The sequence below is a fragment of the Schistocerca cancellata genome, chromosome 5 (genome assembly GCF_023864275.1).
Source record: "Schistocerca cancellata isolate TAMUIC-IGC-003103 chromosome 5, iqSchCanc2.1, whole genome shotgun sequence".
NCBI lineage: Eukaryota > Metazoa > Arthropoda > Insecta > Orthoptera > Acrididae > Schistocerca > Schistocerca cancellata.
The window spans coordinates 418,497,537-418,523,437 of NC_064630.1; the positions used below are offsets into that span (position 1 = coordinate 418,497,537).

Consider the following 25,901-nt stretch of genomic DNA (forward strand, 5'->3'; position numbering starts at 1 on the left):
GAACAATGGTTTGCAGTTCTTTTATGGCTGCTTCGTGATTCTGTAATGCATTTTCATGTCGCGAAAAAATAGGTTGGAAATGCACACAGATTTGTGTTTTTACGTCATTACAGACTTTTTGACATTTCGATTCAATGTTATGTAACTCAGTAGTTAAATCTTCACGTGTTTGTTCAAGTGTGGTGTCTAACTTTTGAAGATTTTGTTCCATTGTGTCTAACTTTTTAAGATTTTGTTCCATTGTGTCTAACTTTTTAAGATTTTGTTCCATTGTGTCTAACTGTTGCTGTGTTTGTCTCTGGTGTTGTTCCATTGTGTCTAACTTTTGAAGATTTTGTCCCATTTGTCTCTGATTTTGTTCCATTTGTTGCATTAATTGCAATAATAATGTATTAGTGTCTGGAATCTGTTTCTCTATGCTTTTTGGCATTGCATTTTCACCGGCAACATTCACATTTTGACAACCAGAAAATGTGTCTTGACTCATTTGAGAAAACGGTGAGGACCCAAAACCTAAGTCTACAGTATTTGCAGTATTGTGTTCTGTCATTTCGGATTCCTGAGGCGAGCTGTTGCCGACCGATCGATCGATAATGCTGCCCTGTTCACTACCTGTTTCACTGTCTACACCATTATTTGCCGCCCGCTCCATTTCCCTATGCACAATTACCAAATTATTACTTCGAATGTCTGTTAATTCACTACACAGTGGTGCTGATAAGCTACGCTCTTCGTCACTATTATCAGTTTACTTTGGAGCCTAGTGTTACGTTTTTCACACGCCATTATTGTCACAATATTTCACACGACAACACAGAAAAGCACAATTTGAAGAGCAAAAATAAGAGAACACATTAACATAGCACTGAAAATAATATCTAGTTAATTGCAAGCGCAGCTGCGAAATACTTGGTGCAAATCTAAATGCATGCCACAACTGTGTACAACAATGAAAAACTACAACTGCAAAGGAAATTCTCTCTATAATTATGCGCTAGCAATAAACAAAAGCTACACTAATTACACAAACTACAAGAAAAAATCAGAAGATTCCAGTGGGGTATCCTCGGCTAAGAGTCGACATATGAAACGTCCCCTTAGAAAAATTGTACAGGACTGTGCTTAAACTGACACACAGTATTTTTAGCGCAACGCAGTCTGACTTTCAGAAATCCCTACAAAGGAATGGCCCTGACTAACATTAACCTATACCTTTCACAAATCACTTACCTCACCAAAAATCTTCGTTACTCGAACTACTGCAATACAGCGAGCGCCACTACTGCCAGCTAAATAAAAGATACAAACTACGGAAGGCACTAACTACTGATAGGCATAGTTAGCAAATGAAAGATTTTAATAGAGAACAAACAATGTATTTACCTTAATAGTCATCAAAAGTCATAATATATACAGCAGCTCATGACATCCATTTTTACAAATTTCAAAACTCCGCCATTTCTCTCCCCACATCCACCACTGCTGGCGGCTCACCTCCAACTGCCCAACGCTACGCGCTGTTCACATCCAGCTGCCCAACACTACAATGGCTGACAACAATGCAAACTGGCCACAGACTGCACACAGCACAGCCAGTGATTTTCATACAGAGCGCTACGCAACGTTGCCAATAAGAAAACATAAACAGCCTACTTACAGTATCTCAACATTGTAACTGTTATACTTAGTTTGTTTTTGACAATACAAAATATACATTAGTTTACTTGTACCCTGGTACGGTGTTACATTGGCTTAACATAGGACAGATTCCGACACACAATAAATTTTCATATACATTGTACACTGAAGTGAGGAAACAAGGCGAAAATTTAACACAAGATACAGAGTATTAATTTGCTATAGGAATCCTACTGGTGGCTTGATAGGCTAGAGTCTCAATAAAGAGCACTCCAATTTGTTCTGCGCCTTTTTCTGCGTATTGTATTCTTTGTTTGGAGCAATTTTGTCACTTGTAGTTCGGAAAATTTTTCGCTTACATCACGAGAATTCTCTGTGACTTTAACCAGCCCAGAAAGTTTTTCCCGAGAACTGCATGTGCGCTGAAAGCCCCCCAGTACCATCTCTACGCGACTTTAAGGACTCATTATCTGGGAATATGCTGACGAAAGGGAGCGCCCCTGTGTGCGCACTAACGTGTGCACGGTGCATGGGCGTCTACGGAAATATACTTCTCGTTTGCCAAGCACCAACATTGTTCGCACCGTCTTAGTGTCTGTAAAGTTTCCCCTCAAACTAAAATCGGTGTTGGGTATTTGCTACTATGAAAGTCTGTACTTAAGAACTGGAATCCACTGTGTTGCACAGTGTAACAAACGAGAAATAAAAGTACGATTCATTAAATTAATATAGGTATACACTAATTAATGCAATCATTGTTTCAGGAAACTGATTTATCACATAAATAAACAAAATTAAATTTATTTCCCTAAATTCCCCGGCGCAATTTACGGCTTCCTTGATGATTGACTTGTCCGGGTTTTTACTATCATACCCGGCCAAATATGTACAAGTCTGGCATGTTCCTTTTTTGTTAAGCTTCTCAGCGGTGGACTACACAGAATTAAGGCCCGTTCCGAGCTAATGACGTAAATGCGAGGAGTAAGTATGAGGAGGAATAAGGAGATATACTCACAAATTCTATTGTAGAAAAATATAAATTGGGATAACAGTAAATTATTTGATCGTTCATAAAATCTCACGAAATTCATGGAAGAGAGCGACGACTCAACCTTTAAAAAAACTTTTTCCCAATGAAAAGTAGTCAGCTTATTTCATATCACATCATAATGAAGAATTTTATTCGGAATTGTTGAAATTGGCGGTACATTACTTTGCAATTCCAGGTCACAATGCGAACGTCGGAAGAATTTTGTCTTTCATTAACGCCCAGTGGGCAAAGGAACACACAAAATTGCCTGCAGACACTATCACAAATATGATGATGTTTAATTGAAAATTATCGTGTCACGAGTTCCACAAAATGATTTCCAAGAAAAATAGCGTTCTTGATTAAGTAGGTTCAAATGATAAATACTAGCATTTAACGATAGATTGTTATTTCTATATACATATAATTGAATAGACCTAAGTTCGTGAACATCTTTTCATTTTCCGCCCCGGAAGAATAGATAATTGTTTATTTTGTTTAATGAAGGATTTTTAGTTGCCATATTACAAGGTTATCTATTGACATTTTTAGAATAGTCTAATTTAAGGTTGATGTCGGAAAAAATTGAGCGTAACTGATTATTAGTGAACGACTGAAAATTCCCAGCTGATCTTATTTCTCTTTAAAATAGGTAGTCCGCCTATATATCAAACAGAGTCCGGCTTTTGTAGTTTGGGGCCTGGCAACCCTGCCGACTACCAGCTGTTCTAATCTTTCCACAACCTATGGAATCACCCCGTATGTTGAGACTGACCCCATTCATCCGGTTTCGACATGAGAACTAACTTATCACCTCCTCCTCCTCCTCCTCCTCCTCCTCCTCCTCTCATATCCCTGAATATTGACCATTCCTCCTGGGACACCCTGCATACAATATGAAACTTTACAAGCAAACATCTAGAGCATTTATGTAATCTATCGCCTTTGGAGTAGCCAGCAGGAAGACTTTCGGTCTAACCATCATAAGATTTTGAGGGGGCATTCTTATGTGATGTTTCTTATGGTCTGCGGTTCTTCGCAATCAGAAAGTGGGAATGATTGCTGTTCCCCATTTGTTCTAATTGTCTTTAGCATTGGCCCTGTTTTGCGTGACAAGTCGAATCCCGGTGATTTTTGGGTGGCACGTGTGATGTTATTAAATTGGGTGTCTACTTCATACTTGAATCCGTGCACTGGTAAGGATGAACTCATCTTCCACAGTGACCTTCTTTGTTGCTGGTCGTCTAAACGGAGTCGTTTATGATCTGCGTCGTCGATATCTTGATGGATTGGTAAATTTTTACTATACACAATGCTGATGCAGTGGAAAATGACTTAGTGCTGGTAGCCATTCTGTAGGTGTTGATTCTATAACACCAGCAATCATTATAACGCTGTTATTTAACTGGGCATCAATTTTTTGTGCATGTGGGCTGCTTAGCCAAACTGCGGTACAGTATTCACCGTCTGAGAAGACAAGAACCAGAGCATAAGAACGTAGGTTTCATGCCGATGCTCCGCAGATTATACGATATAGCTTTTGTTCGGTGCTCTCTGAAACATATAGTTCTATCAAGGAGTAATTCGACAAAATAGGACATAGGAGTTGGACTGTGTACACCTGTCTCTCCCACGCACCGCTCACCAGCTGAACGGGAAGAGCAATGGCTGCTGTGATTACTAAGTACCGCCCACCAGCCACTGGATAATCAGTGTGGCATACTGATGCGGCTGTAGACAACGGCGCCGGTACATGTTTTATTCAGAGGTGACTAACGTTCACATTTCAAGTCGCATACTAACTCACAGTCGTCATCTATTACCAGAAAGTGCTTATGCATGTAGTATTCGTGAAGGTTGGGAAGTTGAAGCACACAAGAAAGATATTCATAGAAGGATGTACTATGTCCATACTGTCTTTCCGCCAATGATTGAGCAAGCTCCTATTGCTGATAGATTCTGTCCTCCAAACTACACTGTCTGATTAAGAGCGTATGGACACCACTATATACTGCGGAATTCACTACTAGATGTCACGAGAAGCGGACATGCCGATGTAAAAGGAGGAGGGGGTGGGGGGAGGGGTATTGTGTTGTCAGTACCGGCCGCTGTGGCCGAGTAGTTCTAGGCGCCTCAGTTCGGAACAGCACTGTTGCTACGGTCGCAGATTCGAATCCTGCCTCGGGCATGGCTGTGTGTAATGTCCTTAGGTTAGTTAGGTTTAAGTAGTTTTACGTCTAGGGGATTGATGACCTCATATATTAAGCCCCACAGTGCTCAGAACCATTTGAACCATTTTTTGTTGTTGTTGTTGTTGTTGTTGTTGTTGTTGTTGTCATCAGTAGAGAAGCGGTAACACCATTATGGGTCGGTCAGGAGAAATTGGTGACTTCGAATGTGGACTACTCGGTGGATCTTATTTTGGTAACAAATCAATCAGGCTCATTTTAGTCCTTCTAAATCTGCCCTAGTCGCCTGTTTATGTATTATGAAGCGGATAAGAGAAGGAAAAATTATAGCTAAACAAAGATCAAACCGACATCACGTACTGAGGGAAATGGGCCGTCGAGCATAACGGTGGGGTGATTGTAAAAATCAGCGGAAGGAATCAGTCTGGAGTTCCAAAGTGCTACCAGAAGTCCAGCTAACAAATCACTGTGCGTAGGGAGTTAATAAGTATGTGGTGGAGTGGTTGAGCTATTCCTCATAAGCCACATGTACAAAAAAAAAAAAAAATGGTTCAAATGGCTCTGAGCACTATGGGGCTCAACTGCTGAAGTCATAAGTCCCCTAGAACTTAGGACTACTTTAACCTAAGGACATCACACACATCTATGCCCGAGGCAGGATTCGAACCTGCAACCGTAGCGGTCGCGAGGTTCCAGACTGTAGCGCCTAGAACCGCTCGGCCACTCCGGCCGGCCCACATGTATACTGAAGATCCAAAGAAACTGGTAAACCTGCCTAATATCGTGTAGTGTCCCCGCGAGTGCGCAGAAATGCCGCAGCACGACGTGGCGTGGACTCGACTAATGTCTGAAATAGTGTTGGAGGGAAATGACACCATGAATCCTGCAGGGCTGTCCGTAAATCCATAGAAGTACGAGCGGGTGGAGATTTCTTCTGAACAGCACGTTACAAGGCATCTCAGATATGTTCAATAATCTTCATGTCTGGGGAGATTTGTGGCCAGCGGAAGTATTTAAATTCAGAAGAGTGTTCCTGGAGCCACTCTGTGGCAAATCAGGACCCGTGGGGTGTCGCAGTGTTCTGTCGGAATTCACAATGGTTCTGAATGTATGCAGATGATCAGACGTGGCGTTTGCGTACGTCTCACCTGTCAGAGTCGTATCTAAACGTATCAGGGGTCCCATATCACTCCCACTGCACACGCCCCACACCATTCCGGAGCCTCCGCCAGCTTGAACAGTCTCCTGCTGACATGCAGGGTCCACGGATCCATGAAGTTGTCTCCATACCCGTACAAGTCCATCCGCTCGATACAATTTGAAACAAGACTCATCCGACCACGGTAGATGTCTCCAGTCATCAACAGCCCAATGTCGGTGTTGACGGGCCCAAGTGAGGGGCAAAACTTTGTGTCGTGCAGTCTTCAAGGGTACACGAGTGGACCTTCGGCTCCGAAAGGCGATATCAATGATGTTTCGTTGAATGGTTCGCACGTTGACGATTGTTCATGGTCCAGCACTGAAATATACAGCAGTTTACGGAAGGGTTGCATTTCTGTCACGTTGAACGATCCTCTTCAGTCGTCATTGTTTCCTTTCTTGCAGGATCTTTTTCCGGTCGCATCGATGTCGGAGATTTGATATTTTCCGGATTACTGATATTCACGGTAGACTCGTGAAATGGTCGTACTGGAATATCCCCACTTCATCGCTGCCCCTGAGATGCAGTGTCCCATCGTTCGTGGCTCGTGCGCCGACTATAACGCCACGTGCAAACTCACTTAAATCTTGATAAGCTGCCATTGTAGCAGCAGTAATAGATCTAACAACGCGACAGACACTTGTCTTATATAGGCGTTGCCGACGCAGCGCCGTATTCTGCCTTTTTACATATCTCTGTATTTGAATATGCATGCCTGTACCACTTCGTAAGGCGCTTAGTGTGTATGTAGTTAGTGTTAAGTGACATTTGAGGGAGTATAATGAACGACGCTGGTGGACCACTGGTAACGAATCATTTAAAGTGGCGAATGGCGCTTTACGATGTCGAAAGCCGTTGGAAGGATTTGGCTTTAGCGAATGGCTGGAGGTCATTACTTGCCGTCAGGTGTAGTGCCAAACAGTGAAGTACGAAGGAGGTTGCGTTGCGGCGTGGGGGATTTTTCCGTGGTGATTCTGTGATATTCCTGTTTAGCTTAAGAAAACTCTAATTGCGGAAGGATGTGATAATATTTTACAGCCTCATACGTAGAGTAGAGGAACAGTTTGGAGATGATTGTATCACCATGAGAATGCACCTTGTCATGAAGCAGGATCTGCGAGACAGCAGTCTGTGTACAATAATAATCCTGAAATAGACTGCCTACCCAGAGTCCCGACCTGAACCCAATGGAACATCTTGGAACGAGTTAAGACGTCGACTTCGCAGTAGCATTACCAGCAAGGCAGCCACGATTGAGTCTATTGCATTTCATTGCAAGAACTGCGTTCAATCAAACCATTCTGCTAATTGCATTTCTACCCTGCAGTGTATGTGTACTTCCACGTTCTCCTTATCTGATTTAATTCATTGTGCTCCTCTCCACGAACTTGACTTCGTTTATCGATATCGCATTCGTCTTTGGAGCCGACAGAAAACACTTACGGACTGTGTAAGAGCAGTGTTCGTGAAAGGCGAGGTTCCGGGTTCATTTCCGGGTCCGGCACCCAGTTGTAATTTTCTAGAAAGTTACCAAACAGCGCACTCACTGCTTCAAAGTGAAAGATTCATTCTGGAAAGTCGACATCTCCTGACGAGTTTCAGATGTGAGTTGTATGGCCATCTACAGCACAGTCACGGTTAGCTCCCAGTGATTACCACCTGTTTTTCACGACAATAGTAAAAAAAATACTTTCGTCACCGCATTTCGCACGCGATGGGTATCTTTGCGAGGCCGCCGAAGAATGGTTAATGGCGCACAGTTTTTCATCTAGGACGTATAGAGACTAGCCCACCGCTCCTATAAGTGCCTTAGTATCACAAAAAATGACTTTGAGAAGCAGCTTGAGATAGTAACTTCAATATATTTACCACAGAAATCGTACGTTAGCGTCAGTCATGTTAATAATCAAATGAACAGTATCGTCCGAATTCTCCTCCTACATAAATTACTTGAATGTAAACTGAAACTATATAAATATCGGAGATGCATCTTTCAGCTTAGCATAATATTCAATGAATAACGTGCCCTGAATACTGCTTAACAAACAGTTCGTTTCTGTGTTCGTGGCTGCCAAGGATCCGCATTTTCTGAGACGAAAGACACACATATTCACTATGCAGGCGCTCCTGTCCACGATGCGAAAATCAGCCAGAGTAGGTACGTCCAGATATGTCTCAGCACCTCTGTACCAACACCTTTGGTACAGGGCACCAAGATTCTAAGTATGTTAATTTTAAAAGTTGTTGGCATGGTTTTTCTTTTTCATTTATCAATTTTTTTGTGTATAAATTTATGTGAAAACCTCATTTTAGTTGGGAAGCTCGTTACCTGCAAAACAGTTTACCGGAAAGTGGACAAAAATTATCAAAAGCACCTTTGTAATGCAGAATTGATCACTACATGGCGCGAGAGACGGACCCGCGAATAGAAAAGGAGGGGAGGAATTATTATGCTGTCAGTAGAGCAGATTGGGTCAGTCAGGAGAGTTTAATGACTTCCAACATGCAATGGTCATTGGGTGTCACCTCTAAAACTACGTGATTACTCTGCTATTCTCAATAAAGTGCCTGGCATAGGGTTCAATGAACCACCTTCGAACTGATTCTCTACCGTTCCACTCTCGAACAGCGCGCGCGGGAAAAACGAGCACTTAAATTTAGTAACAAATCTGTCATTCACCTTTCAACCGTTCTACAGCGGCCCAAGTCGACTATTGGTGAAGTGGAAAAGCGAATGAATAAACACAGATATATCAAAACTATGTACTGACGGACAGGGACCGTCAAGCATTTAGATGCTTGATTGTAAAAAGTCGCATGAAATCAGCAGAATTAATCACTTCTGAGTTCCTAGCACTACTAGCAGTCCACCTAGCACAATGACTCTTCGCAGGAAGTTAAAAGAATGGAGTATAATGATACAGCAGCTCCTTGTAAGCTACATTTTCCTGTAGTCAGTACTAAGCGACTCTCGAGGTGGTGTAAAGAGCAAAACCAGTGTACATTGAATGAGCGGAAATACACTCCTGGAAATGGAAAAAAGAACACATTGACACCGGTGTGTCAGACCCACCATACTTGCTCCGGACACTGCGAGAGGGCTGTACAAGCAATGATCACACGCACGGCACAGCGGACACACCAGGAACCGCGGTGTTGGCCGTCGAATGGCGCTAGCTGCGCAGCATTTGTGCACCGCCGCCGTCAGTGTCAGCCAGTTTGCCGTGGCATACGGAGCTCCATCGCAGTCTTTAACACTGGTAGCATGCCGCGACAGCGTGGACGTGAACCGTATGTGCAGTTGACGGACTTTGAGCGAGGGCGTATAGTGGGCATGCGGGAGGCCGGGTGGACGTACCGCCGAATTGCTCAACACGTGGGGCGTGAGGTCTCCACAGTACATCGATGTTGTCGCCAGTGGTCGGCGGAAGGTGCACGTGCCCGTCGACCTGGGACCGGACCGCAGCGACGCACGGATGCACGCCAAGACCGTAGGATCCTACGCAGTGCCGTAGGGGACCGCACCGCCACTTCCCAGCAAATTAGGGACACTGTTGCTCCTGGGGTATCGGCGAGGACCATTCGCAACCGTCTCCATGAAGCTGGGCTACGGTCCCGCACACCGTTAGGCCGTCTTCCGCTCACGCCCCAACATCGTGCAGCCCGCCTCCAGTGGTGTCGCGACAGGCGTGAATGGAGGGACGGATGGAGACGTGTCGTCTTCAGCGATGAGAGTCGCTTCTGCCTTGGTGCCAATGATGGTCGTATGCGTGTTTGGCGCCGTGCAGGTGAGCGCCACAATCAGGACTGCATACGACCGAGGCACACAGGGCCAACACTCGGCATCATGGTGTGGGGAGCGATCTCCTACACTGGCCGTACACCACTGGTGATCGTCGAGGGGACACTGAATAGTGCACGGTACATCCAAACCGTCATCGAACCCATCGTTCTACCATTCCTAGACCGGCAAGGGAACTTGCTGTTCCAACAGGACAATGCACGTCCGCATGTATCCCGTGGCACCTAACGTGCTCTAGAAGGTGTAAGTCAACTACCCTGGCCAGCAAGATCTCCGGATCTGTCCCCCATTGAGCATGTTTGGGACTGGATGAAGCGTCGTCTCACGCGGTCTGCACGTCCAGCACGAACGCTGGTCCAACTGAGGCGCCAGGTGGAAATGGCATGGCAAGCCGTTCCACAGGACTACATCCAGCATCTCTACGATCGTCTCCATGGGAGAATAGCAGCCTGCATTGCTGCGAAAGGTGGATATACACTGTACTAGTGCCGACATTGTGCATGCTCTGTTGCCTGTGTCTATGTGCCTGTGGTTCTGTCAGTGTGATCATGTGATGTATCTGACCCCAGGAATGTATCAATAAAGTTTCCGCTTCCTGGGACAATGAATTCACGGTGTTCTTATTTCAATTTCCAGGAGTGTACGTTATCTGTACCTTGTAGAATACCTGGGGAACGTAACCTGTCATGATGTGTATTGCCAGTACTGAAGTACGGAGGAAGTGGTGTTTCAGTATGGGGTGTTTTTCGTGATGAAGGTGTACCCTTATTGCGCTTAATAAAACGCTTAATGCGGGTGGGTGTGTACATTTCTTTCAGCATTGTGTTGTGCATACAGTAGAGTAATTGTTCGGAGACGATGATTGTTTGTGAAACCATGACATTACATGCTACGATAAAGCCGCATCTGTGACTCTGGGTTGTGGAGAACAACTTTCGTGAAAGAGACCGACCTGCCTAGACTCCGCACGTGAACCGTATGGAAAACGCCTGGAGTATTAGAAAGTAGACAACGCTCCAGATCCCAGAGTCCAACATCACTACCTTCTCTGGTGTCGCTTCTTGAGGAAGAATGGGCTGCCATTCCTCCACAGACATATAGACACCTCACTGAAAGTGTTCCCAGCAAAGTTCAAGCGGTCTTAAAGTGAAGGCACCCCATATTAATGCCCATTAATAGGTCTCCGGGTACTTTACATCAGATAGTGCATTTTCGTTAGTGCTTTCGGCTTTATTTGATGCTAACGTGTTCATAGCAAACAGAGAAGATTTTTTTGGTCTGCTAAAGAAGTAGAAACCATTTCCTAATTATTACTTATTTATTCATTTCAGGGTTGCGATACATCTTTTCACCAGCGTCCATAATTGGCAGTACTAACCCAGTACTGTAATACTAAACATAACTCAATCGATATGCACTGATTTCTGTGCAGTAAAAACAATTATATTTACTGTTCTTTAGAAACAAGTACACTTCTTCGTTCATAGTCATTTAACTTAATCCAGACACGTTTACTATGCCAACTAGATGAAGATGCTGATATAGCGTCTTCAACCCTAATACGAACGATTTGAGACCAGTTATTGCGATTACAGCTTAGAAATCACGTCGACGACACACAGCTCATGTTTTGATTACGCAATTGAACATCCGTATGACTCTTTAAGTTTGAACGAAATGTTTATTTTTTTTATTTTTTGAGGCAAACACTGTCACCGGTTATGCAAAATGATGTACACGTACTACATCCAACCCACACTGACATAAAATCCTCCTGACAAAGGTGGTCTGCCTCTCCGAAACGCATAGTGGAAAGGCAGCATGAATATGACTGGTTACAGCAGTTTTTAATTTTATTTGTTATTATAACAATTACTGTTGTGTGTCCTTCATCATCATTGACTCGCAAGTCGCCGATGTGGCGTCAACTAAAGAGGACTTGCACTACGGCGGCCGAATTCCCCGCATGGGCCTCCCGGCCAACTATGCCATACAATCATTTCATTTTTTGTCACTAAATGAAATTATACGGTTCCAGAGGCCTTTTCAAGTCTCAAACACCTATGATGTATATACGCAGACCGAAGAATTAAAATTTTTACCAAGGCCAGGATTCAAAGCTGTGTCTCCTGCTCAGTAGATAGATCCAGAAACTACACCACCCTGGCACAGTACTTTCGCACAACTGCAGGGACTACCCCAACAACCCTCCGTCCTCAATCTAAATTACCATTCGCGCCTCGGCTCACTTGACATTGCCCCTAAGCTCGAACAGCATTGCAGAGGCTCTCCAACTGTGAAAATGAAGTGAAATGTCGTGTGGCTAGGGCCTCTCGTCGGGTAGACCGTTCGCCGGGTGCAGGTCTTTCGAGTAGACGCCGCTTCGGCGACCTGCGCGTCGATGGGGATGAAATGATGATGATTAGGACAACACAACACCCAGTCCCTGAGCGGAGAAAATCTCCGACCCAGCCGGGAATCGAACCCGGGCCCTTAGGATTGACATTCTGTCACGCTGACCACTCAGCTACTGAGGGCGGACTCTCCAACTGTGTTGGAATAGCACGTCAGCATCAAACAAAATGGGGGTTCTGCCTGGAACCCAGTCGTAGGTGATTTGAGCAAATGAAATATATGGTTCCAGAGACCTTTCCAAGTCTGCATATATACATCATAGACGTTTGAGACTTGAAATGGTCTCTGGAATCATATGCAATATACCAGGTGGGCTGACGTGTGAATGGGAATTTGGATTAAGGAGAGAGGTGTGTTAGGATAGTCCGCCCAGTTCTGCAAAGACACTTTGTCAGGGTGGCGTAGTGGTTAGCGTGTCTGCCTAGTGAGCGGGAGACCCGGGTTCGAATCCCAGGCATGGTGCATATTTTCATTCGTCACTTCAGTGTGCATATGTAAATCATAGATTACTGTCATGGTTAACCTAAAATGTTAAGAGTTACAGAAATTGTTTTAAGAGACACTTGTTTAAATATAAAAAAAGTACTTAAATTGAAGAAAAAAAGAGGCTTCCAGTATGTAAGCTTTGCGAGCTCTTATGTTCACTTCTGCGTCGTGGGAACAGGACAACAGTAGGAGTGCCGTTCGCGAAATATTTGCGATTATAGATGTAAATGACTGGGCCTACAAAATACCTGAATAAATTCACATAAAAGGTACACTCCAGCGTCGCCAAGGGAATTAAAACGTCAGTTAAAGCCGTAGCTGACCACTGGAAGCCCAGCAGCGGTGGCGCGGGCTGCATACCTCTCGGGCGATCACACTGCACGCCTGGCCACTTACTTTCGCGACTGAGTCACTAGTTTACGGGAGAAATCGCCGCCGCGTAACTCCGTAATAAGATCCGACGAGGTGATAAACGAGCGGCCGTTATGGGCTTTCGCCGCTGCCCGCTAAGGACCGGCCGGCTGGGAAGTAGAGGCCAACAGCTGTGCGCAGTGTTGACACGGCAGTTAGCAACCGGGATCCACTCCGAAGCGGTTTGGCTGGGTCAGCACTCGGCACCTGGCCACCCACAGACCTTATTGTCTTACCGGCGCGCTTGCGCCTGTACTCAGTGCCGTGCCACACAGCCCACGATTTTCACAACGGCTCACTAAACTGATTCGCTCAGGAATTTTTACAGCTGCTTTCAAATTTTATAGCTTTAGTTGGAAAATGGTAGTAACGGAAATGAAACACTTGTGCTATGCAAGTGTCCCATACAATAGTGTTTTCCTACTTTAATTTCCAAACTACGAGGGGCTATCCTTGTGTTTTAATTATCACCTCGAAAAAATACAGTTACGACTTTTAACTTCCCGGCAGATTGAAACTGTGTGCCGGACCGACACTCGAACTCGGGACCTTCGCCTTTTGGGGACAAGTGCTCTACCGACTGAACTACTCAAGCACGACCCGCCGATTATTACCTCCAGTGCCTCATCTCCTACCTTCGAGACTTCCCAGAAGTGGAGCAGTGTTCACAAAGAAGCTTTTGAACTTAGATTTGAAGACTTGGAGTTTATCCAATCACACTTTCAATTCACCTGGAAGCCTGTTGAAAATGAAATCTTGTGCGTGTTATTCCAGTGCTAATTGTTTTTTCGGAAAGTGTTCAGTGAATGAATGTTGTAGTCTCTTCTGTATGATTGAGCATTACTAACAAAAAATACTTTTGATGGAGTGTATGTACAGGGGTGGCAAATTTAAATCTTCGAAAAACCTGTAGAACATGACATTGGCAAACTGACACAGTAGATTTTCACGATTGTCTTTTTCAGTGCTAAGAATATTCTTCGTACACTCAAATGGTCCCAGCTATGATATCACAGGAGGTAATAGAGTGAAAGGAAGCAAAGTAAACAAACTTCGGTATTTCATTGTCATAGAGAGTCAAGATTAATCTTTTAGTGAAGAAAGCAGCAATCAGTTTCTGTACAAGGTCTTGGATCTAGTACCGTCACCCAATGATTAGCACATTCGACAAGCGTTCGGGAGGACGACAGTTCAAACCCGTGTCCGGACAGCCTGGTTCAGGTTTTCTGTGTTTTCTCTAAATCGCTCCAGGCAAATGTCGAGGTGGTTCTTTCGAAAGGGTGCATCAGATTCCCTTCCCCATCCTTCACGCACTCCGAGCTTGTGCTCCGTCGCTTATGACCTCGATGTCGACTTGACGTTAAACCCAGTCTTCCTTCCTTCAGATCTCCAAAAAAACCTCTTCACCTACCCTCAACGTATCGACATTTACGTTGGACTATTTATCTTTCGTGTTTTGAGGTCTATAGTCATCTGCGGGTTTTTTTTTTTTTTTTTTTTTTTTTTTTTTTTTTTTTTTATGGAACTCGTCACATTTCCGCACAACGTACTTGCCGGGCTGTTGCACAAGACGCTGCCATGCAGAAGGGAATACGGACAGGTAGGCAAAAAGCACGTGTCTCGCCTTGCCGTCCTTGGGCCAGCGAGGCTACGCACATAGCAGGTCGATTCAGCTGAGCTATGCTTCCGCCCGATACGAATCCGCATGGGTAGCCATGTGACATATTCGATTCTTCAGCCTTCTTGTGGCGTGCCAACTTTGGTCTCTGAGAGCGACATCCACGTATAAAACTCATTGAAACCTTTTCATTTCTCCTCTACGCAAGCAATTTGGCAATCATTGCCCCCTCTGTTTATTTATTCTACATCTGCCAATGGCACAATGTATTTCCCCAGAGTTTATAAAATATATCTTCTGCAACACGAGAGCAATGAACTACTTTTCCAACAGTGACTAAAAGAACAACTCCATCAAAGAGGGAAAAAAATAACATAGAAAAGGAATGGAAGACTATTGAAACAGCTATAAGTAAATATCCACGGAAGTTCCAGAAAAGAAAAGAAAATTTTGGAGAAAGATAAACATGAAGACCTTGACTGAAGTAAAGAGACTGCTGAAGTAAAGTACACAGCGTACAGAACACTTTTTGGAAATCCTACAGCATAGAATCAGGAAGTCTGCAGCATTAAGAGAAATATTGCAAAGAACCTAGTTAAGAAGAGCCAGCAAGATTCGTGGGATAGACTCATTTCAACGATTGAAAATGATGTGCAAGATAGACAATTATTTTACAAAATATTGAAAATGATATATAAAGAACGGAAACACACTGTGAAACTAAATTACTGCCTACATTACCATTGCCATTCTCTGCTGGAATATTGCTGTGCAGTACGAGTTACCACATGAGATTGTTCGACTAAGGTTAGCTCCTTTTGTATTATCGCGAAACAGGAGAGTGAGTGTCACGGATACGGTACGCAGGTCGGGGTGGTAATAATTAAAACAAAGACGTTCTTCGTTAAGGCGAGATCTTTCACGAAATTTCGATCTCCAGCTTCCTATCCCGAATGAGAAAGTATTTTGTTGGCGCCCACCTAAACAGGGAGAAATGACAATCTTAATAAAAATAATCAGAGCTGGAACGGAAAGATTTACGTGTTCACTTGAAAGCGAAGCGTCGGACGTCGGAGGGCGAGATAGTTTCAGGAACAGGCAGTGCAGCCTACTCCACGAAGTAATGATGATGATGATGATGATGATGATGATGATGATGATGATGATCTTTTCTATCCAAAACGCTTTGTCATTCCTTGATTTATCTGTTTCCATGTAAATGTCATTTCCTTTTCTCAGGCGTGGGTAAGTGTCGGACTACAAAACCGTAAGTTTGGGAATCAATCCTCTTTAAGTCCTAGGAATTTTTTCTGAGTAGCTACGAAAAAACCGTAATAATTGTTTAAAAGCTACATTTCTCAAATTGTCTGCAAAACAATCTCATCCCCTTCAAAATACTCTCCATTGTCCTACCCGTGCCTTCACTGTTAGAGACATTTTTCGTAGTCATCTTTAGAAATGGCTGACAGCTCCGCTATCCTCTTTTTCTTGACTTCTTCAATGTTTTCAAATCGGTGTCCTTTCATATCCCTTCTCATACGTGATAAGAAAAAGTCGCACACAATCACGTCAGGCGAGCAAGGTGCATGGGGCAGCGGAACCATGCCATTTTTAGCTAAAAGCTGTCTAACAGAGATGGCTGTGTGTGCAGCTCCGTTGTCGTGGTAGTAGAACCAGTAGTACTGTCTGCCACAAATCGGGTTATTTCTGACGAACACTGTTGCGCAATCTTCTTAAAACTCCCAAATAAAAGGTTTGAGCACAAGTTCTCTGACAATGAGCTGCGCTATACACGCCTAGCGGCGGAAACGCATTCTACACAAGCTCTGTCCACGGCAATGTTATTCCGGTTCTTTTTTTGGGTACCCCCTCGTATCACTTCTTTCGCCTGTGGTAATAGGTGAAAAGTTCTAGATCCTCTGCGGTTTAGAATCCCCGTTAAACTACAGTTTCACGTATAAGTAACTAGGCAAATCAGTTCAACGGTCGGAGGAAGGCTCTTCCAGTACAGCCACTGCGGTGTTCAAACTAGCTTTCAGGTTGAGGGTAGCTTTATGGTTTACCATGTTTACTAGTGAAACAAGAAACAATTAACTTCAGTACTAAATCACAGCTTGAACGCCATATCGACCTGAATGCGCGACTATAAAAAGGTAGCTGAAAAAGTTTCTTTACCACAGAATAGCTGCACAGTGTAAAACACAGGGAGGCGGTGGAGGGTGGAGGGGAACAAGGAACCTGAAAATGTCCAAAAAGTTTGAAATGTATCATAACTACATAAAATGAAAGAAAATATCTGGCTTCTGTGTAAAGACTTCATACATCCAGTTCACTTCTGGATACGGATCAGCTCACAGATGAAACGTTTTATTATACTGGCATGCTGCCGATTGCGGACTTTTCAATGTATCCTGCTGCAACAACATACACAACTTGTTTCATGCAAAAAGAATCAAACTGTCCGTTACGTAATAGGGAGAGATTCCCAGTTTCCGAGATACATCCAGTTCTTGGAACTTCATCCTTCGACCCGACTGGTACAACTATTCTTGGAATTGCGACAGCGAGATACACTCATATTCCACAAGGTTGCGGTTTCGCTGGAGGTTGGGAATCCCGCCTAAGCTCAGACTCGTTCTGCTTTTCCCCAGAACTTTGGTGGAGTAATATGAAATCATTGCACTTAGTCGACACAGCTCCGCCCCCCCCCCCCCCAGCGCTCTCTCTCTCTCTCTCTCTCTCTCTCTCTCTCTCTCTCTCTCTCTCTCTCTCTCCCCCCCCCCCCCCCCTCTGCCTCTGCTGCACCACCTACTTTAATCTGAATCGAACGGACCGTGCTTTTTACGGCAAAAAGTACGCCCTGTGACCTGGAGCAGGGGTAGATAAATTGGATTCGTACTCTGAGGAACTCAGTCGAAAACCCTGCGTGCCTGTTCAGATTTAGACATCCTTCAAGAAGGCCACAGAGAGGTCCTTCCAATATCCTAGTCCGAACAAGTTATTTTCCGCCTACTCGACTCCGATGGCGAATGGGTGTTTAACTCCTCCCGATGTTCCACCCTACAGTAACTGACGCGGTATATCATCTGTTAGCGATAGGTAAATGTAACAGCGCAGAGAAATGTGAGGTGAGAACTGCCATAATGTGAATATCTGTCTATCTTCAGAAAAGTCCTTTAAGGGATTACCTATGAATGCACGATTATCGAGAACCGAACATCTGCGAATACCCTTTTTCTGTAATTTTCATTGTGGGCGAGCGTTTTGTATGTAATAACCTGTCAACAGGACGATTCCTCACAGTACAAACAAGCTGTGTCTGAAGCTTCTGACAGCTTAAGTTCTTAAACGCATGCAGATTTTATTAAAAATGTCGCTTCGATCCGTACCTGCTCACAGGAAATCCTATGGGAACAATGAATACACAGACAACCGTTAGGCTTTCACTCTGACAGTACTTCTTTACTTGAAGCCTGTTACAAACGCATACTCCCGGGTAAGGTAGATGACAGAACACCCTTTACCAAGGAGTAAAAGAATACAGTACCGGGAAGCCCGAAGGAAGAATTTTCTGCCGGTCGTTGTGACCGAGCGGTTCTAGACGCTTCAGTCCGGAACCGCGCTGCTGCTACGGTCGCAGGTTCGAATCCTGCCTCGGGCATGGATGTGTGTGATGTCATTAGGTTAGTTAGGTTTAAGTAGTTCTAGGTCTAGGGGACTGATGACCTCAGATGTTAAGTCCCATAGTGCTTAGAGCCATTTGAACCATTTTGAAGAATTTTCCCCTTGTCTAGAATAATTCATGTTTGATGTATATATGCAGACTGAAGCGACCAATGAAAACTTGTATCAAGGCTGCGATCGAATCCAGGTCTCAGGTCTCCTGCTCGCTAAACGAAGTCGCTTTAACCTACATATATATATATAATCATACATCTACGTCTACGTGATTACTACGTAATTCACAATAAAGTGCCGAGCAGAGGGTTCAATGAACCACCTTCTAGCTGTATCTCTACCGTTCCACTCTCAACGGCGCGCGGGAAAAAACGAACACTTAATTTTTTCTGTGCGAGCCCTGACTTCTCTTATTTTACCGTGATGATCATTTCTCCCTATGCGGGTGGGTGCCAACAGAATGTTTTCGCAATCGGAGGAGCAAACTGGTGATTGAAATTTCATAAGAAGATCCCGTCGCAATGAAACACGAATTTGTTTTAAGGATTGCCACTCCAATTCACGTACCATGTCTGTGGTACTATCTCCCCTATTTCACTATATTACAAAACGAGCTGCCCTTCTTTGTTCTCTTTCGCTGTCGTCCGTCAGTCCCACCTGATGCGGATCTCACACCGCACAGCAATACTCCAGAATAGGGCGGACAAGCGTGGTGTAAGCAGTCTCAGATCATAGATCTTTGAGACTTAAAAAGGCCTCTGTAACTATTTCGTTTTGTTTAATTCTCCTTTATTTGTAACATTATTTATATCATAAATTATAAAAATTACTAACAGTTGCAATTGAATTATTTATTTCTCAGTTCGTTTACATTCTAAACGAATGTCTTCTTCGCCATGCAGTGCGCAGCATGCTCTGTAGTATTGTAGAAATCTCTAAAGCATTTCTATTATGAGTGAAGAATCCTAATAGGTCTCAACCCAGTACTGTAAAATAGTACGCCGAGAGTATAGAGGGTTAAATACTTAGGGATCGATATTTACAGTAATTTCATTTTAACTGATTTTCTAGATCATTGGAGAATAATAACCATGTCTCTGAGACTAGATTAGACAAGTACGTCTGGCTAGAGTTTCTGTTTTGGCAAAGGAACCTGGTGAAAACTCGTGTTAGGTTTGTCACCCGAACGTCTCTTGAGTGGCAACCGCTACACTACCTCAAGAACTGGGACCGATTTCAGCGATACTCGTAATTTAGATTCTATGTCGCATAGTAATCCATTTCATTATCACCCAGAAGACAATGGAGGGAGATCAGTTGTGAAACGTAATTTGTGTGGGCTACATTAAATTACACGTGGAAATCAATTTAAGCCGCACTGCTGTTCCGTTTGTCGTCGGTAATTTTGCTGTGGTAGATCGTGTGAAATAAAATGCTTGTTATCGCTGCCTATCCTACGGCTATACGCCGTTTACTGCTCGCGTGTAGAATAGGGCAGGCAATTTCTCTTTTACAAGTCTTCTGGAGCTCGCAACTGACAGCATATAAGTGTCGCAATTACCCGTTATATAACGGTGAACTGATACACTGACGAGCGGCAATAAAATTTCCATATCCCGTTTGCCAGTCTCGTACAAGTTCAGAGTCTGAAGTAGAGCATTTTCCTTTCTCGTTGATAGAAACACTCTTCGTTTGTCTTTAGCAAATGAGTATTTTGTTTGTCTAAATTTCATAAAAATTGTTTTTAGTTTTCCAGAAAGAAAATAAAGTAGTCTTAGTCTGACACTTATTACGCGTGTCTCTGTAGGAACCCGAAATTAGACATGTTTCTTCTAAAATACCACTCACTTTTTTGTTTCTTACCTCACTTAAATTGCAGGGGCCACAGGTCAACCGTCTCTCAATGTGCATCTGGCCTTTGTCCGGCTGGATGCATTTTATAACGTCAACTTAAAGTTAAGTAGACGGATATGGCATAGTCCATCAAATCGCCCTCAGGTTTTCCACGGATTTCCTGTAACACATTAGACAAACGCCAGGATGGTTCCTTGAGCAAGATGACATTGAATTTCCTGTATGACCCTTATCCAGGTGGTCCTGTGTGCAGTTTATAACGATCAACATCGACTGTACTTTAAGTTGTAATACCCCTCTCCCTATTCGGAGAATGAAGTATAGCTACTATGTTGATAGGTACGTGAGTCATGTCCGTATTTCGATTACGACGTTATTGAATAGAATGATTGGAGCCCTGTTTGGTAATGAGGAAACTTTGACTGGACGCAGTTAAAACTCGCATTGGTCCGAAACAGTGCAGAAAATAATATGAACGATAATACAGCCGAGAAATAGGATTTGGAATTATCTGAAAACATCTTGCCAGGCTAATTCTGTCGAAAACTTTTGAATATTTTGTTGTTTTTGTAGTAATATGAAAAGAACCATATGATTTCAAATGCCAAAAAATTTTCTTAGCAATAACGAAGTGAATCATATTGTAAATCTCTAAAAATAAAAATAAAAATTGGTCACTTTACGGTAGGTTTTTTATTAATTTCCCTTCGGAAATCACACTTGGCTGGACCGGTAGCCGAGCGGTTCTAGGCGCTTCAGTCCGGAACCGCGCAGCGTCTCGGGCATGGATGTGCGTGATGTCCGTAGGTTAGTTAGGTTTAAGTAGTTCTAAGTTCTAGGGGACTGATGACCTCAGATGTCCCATAGTGCTTAGAGCCATTTGAACCATTTGAAATCACACTTGGGTAATTCTCAAGAGGATCTTGTCTTGTGTCCTATTTCTTTCAGTCTTCCTGTATAGGACTCTTTCTGACTGCCGTGTACTTACATATAAATCCTTTAGCAATAGAGTGGGCAGCGCTTCTGTGTCCATTCCTAAGTCTTGAAATCATTATTTCAAGTTCAACTTCTGTAATACTGGTGGTGGTGGTGGTGGTGGTGGTGACGATGACTTAGATATATTTCCTTTGGGTGCACGTCAGCTAGGTCTCTGACACGCGTATGTCGAGAGCACTTCTTCATTTCCAACCCTGATCGACTGTTGATATAATAGGTGACAAACCCGTCATTGCCGGGGTATTCATTTTGCCAATTTTCTATTAGAAACGAGACCTCATATGTATTCCTGCAGTAGACTCGGTGTCAGATTATCCCGGACAGTTTATGTACGCTGGGCGCAGTTGCTTTGCGTGTCTACATCGCGATTTTGTACTCTATGGCAACGCCTCTTCTATAGACGGTTGCTGTTTTCGCGTACAACCGTTTGCGCTTCGCAGTTGAAAGCTGTCGTATAACTGCTGATAAGTGTCAGAGATTTCCTTAAGTTGACTCAACTGTAGAAGTGTCTCAGTAGTAAAGAATACAAGTAGTAAAACTTCATGCATGATGTGCCGGCCTGGGTGACCGAGCGGTTCTAGGCACTACTGTCTGGAACCACGCGACCGCAGGTTCGAATCCTGCCTCGGGCATGGGTGTGTGTGATTTCCTTAGTTAGGTTTAAGCAGTTCTAAGTTCTAGGGGACTGATGACCTCAGAAGTTAAGTCCCATAGCGCTCAGAGTCATTTCATGCATGATGCGGAATTTTTCACGCGTCTCAGCGCTCATGACGTCATATCTCCTGATCTATGTATCAGACAACGATATAAATTTGTAGGTTCATTCAGCGGCACATGTGGATGCTGTCTGCAAAATGTGTGGCGAATAGAGTTAGTAACTAAAAAGTAAAATTTAAACGTCGTGTGTAATGAGGCAGTTTTTCGCAAATCTCAGTCTTTATAACGTTATATCTCGTGAAATATTTTGATACGATGATATAACTTTGTAGCTTTATTTATCGGCATGTGTGGATACTGTCTGCAAATTTATTGCGGCAAGAGTTAGGTTCACATAAGTAATAAATTTAAACGTTATGTTAAGATGTGGCAGTTTTTTCACCGCATCTTATTGTTTATGATGTCATATATCCTGAACTATGGCAGATAGGTGGTTATTACCACCACAGCGATGGTTGCCTGACAGTAAGGGATATGTGTACAAATTTTGATTGAAATTGGTCCAGTGGTTTAGCAGGAGACGTGGAAAACACACACACACACACACTACTGTTTTTATTATCTGTATGGATTCGACTGGGACGGTCTTCTTCCTTCCGAAGTATTGCCAACTTAATTGCCAATACCATTGGGTTTATTGGCATTCTCCCTAATAGCCAAGTGTTATGTCTATCTGAAGACGCTATTTTTTCTGACGGCAACCTCAGTACGAGCTTAAAATGTTGCGTAAAGCTATCGTCCTTGCTGGAAACTGAGTATCTCATGTTCTTAACATTACCTGCAAGACCTAAAAATTGGTTTTAGCTGTGTGGGAGAAAACAGTCAGACATCAGCAAAATAACGATAAATCTCAGCGACCAATAGCGATTTCCAGGCTTCGAAAATCTGGCACATAAATAGAGGTTATCCAATTTTTTTAAGGCTGAAACTTATTTTTAAAAACAGCCGGAAACTTAAAAATAAATCGTTTTAACATTCAATTTATTAAATGTGAATTTTTATGTCACTGTTGCGGTTATTAGGGTGCGTTCACTTAGTTATTTAGCAGTCTACTTTTATAGATGGTGCACCATAAATTGAAAAGCTTGTAAATGAACAACGACATGTAGGCTCGTAGATTAAGAGTCACTGGCAGGAAACGCGTGCGTGGGCCTCCGTGGTGGACCTATTCCAGCTTCTTCCATTCGTCTTCCTTCTCGCTTATCCAGCTTTATAGTACCATATTCTGTTATGTCTGGCTAGAAACGTGCGAAACCATTCTTCATATGTATTTATACGTTCTTGATTCCGTTATATGTGTCAGGGTCATAACTGTCTCGCATATAATCATGTAGTCGTAGACTTACTGCATCTACGTGTCGGTTCTCTTTCGTTATTTCTTAATAATTCCCTAGATATAACTTCAGCAGTTTCTCTTTTACCTTTACACAGATATATTTATGTTTCGAGGTGCAAGTAGTTTGGCTCACCGTTAATGTTTAGCGCGTATCAAATCACAAAGTAACTATGATAGGTCTTGTGTGTGTTGCCTTATTTTTTCTTCAATCCGTTCCACAGTTTATGTTGGTCCTTCTCTGAATGCGATAATGAGATAGTGTACCCAGCAATACCTTCCTTATTGCGGAAGGACTCTTTGTTTATTAATCTTTCCTCACACACTTCGATTTTCTAGTAGGTCAGCTGAGGTTAGATGGACCTCATTATTTTGGTTGCAGATCAACGGTTCGAAATATCTTTTTCTTTTTAACAACAACAAATAAATGCCTGCCCTTAATAAGTCTTTCTTGTTTTTGTATATCGGCTACGTAGTTGTCTGTGTAATTCATCTAGTTTTCCCATTTTTTTTGGATCTCAATAGCTCTCTTTTCACCCAAGTGACAAGTAATATCTTTAGGGTCTCGGTTTTATCGGCTAGCTATGAATTTCATGTATCCACTCGTCCTATACTTTCAAAAATATTATTTTCTGTTACATATTGCCAGCCTTTTACAGTCCCTGAAACGTTACGTAACAAAGTTTTCACAAGATCGTCGCCACAATGCTAGCTCGTTCAAGTGCTTTTGCTTAGCACGTCATTTTCTGCGGTCTCGTCCTACTGCAATGCCGTTACTAAGCCGAAAAATTACGGTAAGTGATTGAAAGGAAATTACCTTCTTCTAGATTTTATTCGTAGGAGCGACATCCACCTGTCTGTATGCAACGCCATTGAAACGATATAAAATCATTTTGTAGTCCGCACGTAACAATATGACCGATGCATTGCCGTTGTCGGCTGGCAGAACTACACTTTGCTTGTCCTCCCACAGATTTCTCAATGCTGGTCTTTGTCTCTCGGAGATGTTTGATCCTAGCATTGACGCTTTAGTAAGTGCTCTATAAGTTTCGCTTCGAACCTCTTCTGTTGCATACGGTGGTACAGAAACCACAACATGCTCCATGGAGCTCATTAGTGTAGGTTGCGAGACGAAACTCTCAATTTGCCTAGATTTCTCACTGTTATCATAAAACGAGGCGAACGATGAAACACGCTTCCCTTTTGGCGTATCCTATCCTATTCAAAGTTTAATACGGTCCAGCGTCGAATGTATTATTTGCTTAATGAGTACGTCCCAGTAATAGTGTTATTTTATTCTAATCTTCTATTAGTTCATCTCCTCTTTCTCCCTCCCTACACCCCTCTGTCTGTCCATCTCCTCATCTCCCCTCTCTCTGTTCATTTCTCCTTCTTCCCTTTCTCTATCCATTTCCACCTCCCACTCTGTCTGTTTATCTCCTCCTCCACAATTTCTCTGCCTGTCTCTGTCCATCTTCCCCCCCCCCCTCCTTCCTCTGTCCATCTTCCCCCCCTCCTTCCTCTGTCCATCTTCCCCCCCTCCTTCCTCTGTCTCCTCCCTCTCCTTCATCTCCCACCTCTCCTTTGTCCCTCTCCTTCCTCTGTCCGTCTCCCCCTCTCCTTCCTCTGTCCGTCTCCCCCTCTCCTTCCTCTATCCATCTCCCCCCTCTCCTTCATCTCCCCCATCTCCTTCCTCTGCCCATCTCCCCCTCTTCTTCCTCTGTCCGTCTCCCCCTCTCCTGCCTTTGTCCATCTCCCCCGCCTCTTCTTCCTCTGTCCATCTCCCCCCTGTCCATCCTCCTACCTCTCTCTGTTCATCCTCCTCTTCCTCATTCCTCTGTGCATCTCCCACCTCTCCTTTCTCTGTCCAACTCCCCCTCCTCTTTCTCCTTTCTCTGTCCAGCTCCCCCTCCTCCTATCTGTGCTTGTCTCTTACTTGCTCCTTGCTATCTGTTAATCTCCTCGCCCTCCCTTCTCTCACTCACCGCGATAGGAGGCTGGTGATTCTTACCCTTCAGTATTGCTTTCCAGATTGTAACTACTATGTGCACCAAATTTGATTTAAAATCGTTTCTGGGGTTTCGAATGAAATTTTTACCCATGGCTTTGCTCACATACACAAATGTCAAATATATTTCACAAGTACTTAACATATTTCACACGTATTTGTACGCATATTTCACCTATATGTCTAGAGAATTTCGCAATGCAATTTTATTTTCACGGAGCTCAATGTTAATGACGTCGTAATCCTTGAACTATGATCTGTAAAATGATGTCATTTTTGAGGTAAATCCAGTGGCATATGTGCGTACTATCTGTGAAATGTGTTGTGACTGGAGTTAATAGTAAAGAAGTAACAAATTAAAACGTCGTGCATGATGCGGCAGTTTCTCATGCATCTGAGCGTTTGTGACGTCATAGCTCATGGATTCTGTGCCGTACAGCTATATATTTATATATTTACATCCAGCGGCGTATGTGGATACTGTTTGTGAAAAGTGTTGCGAACGGAGCTAATAGCAAAGAAGTA

General features: G+C 43.4%; 1 protein-coding gene across 1 annotated transcript in view; it reads left to right on the forward strand.

Annotated features, from left to right (window-relative positions):
• The window catches only part of LOC126187777 (bestrophin-4), a 554,440-nt gene that overhangs the window by 394,197 nt on the left and 134,342 nt on the right, over positions 1–25,901 (forward strand). The window lies entirely within an intron of this gene.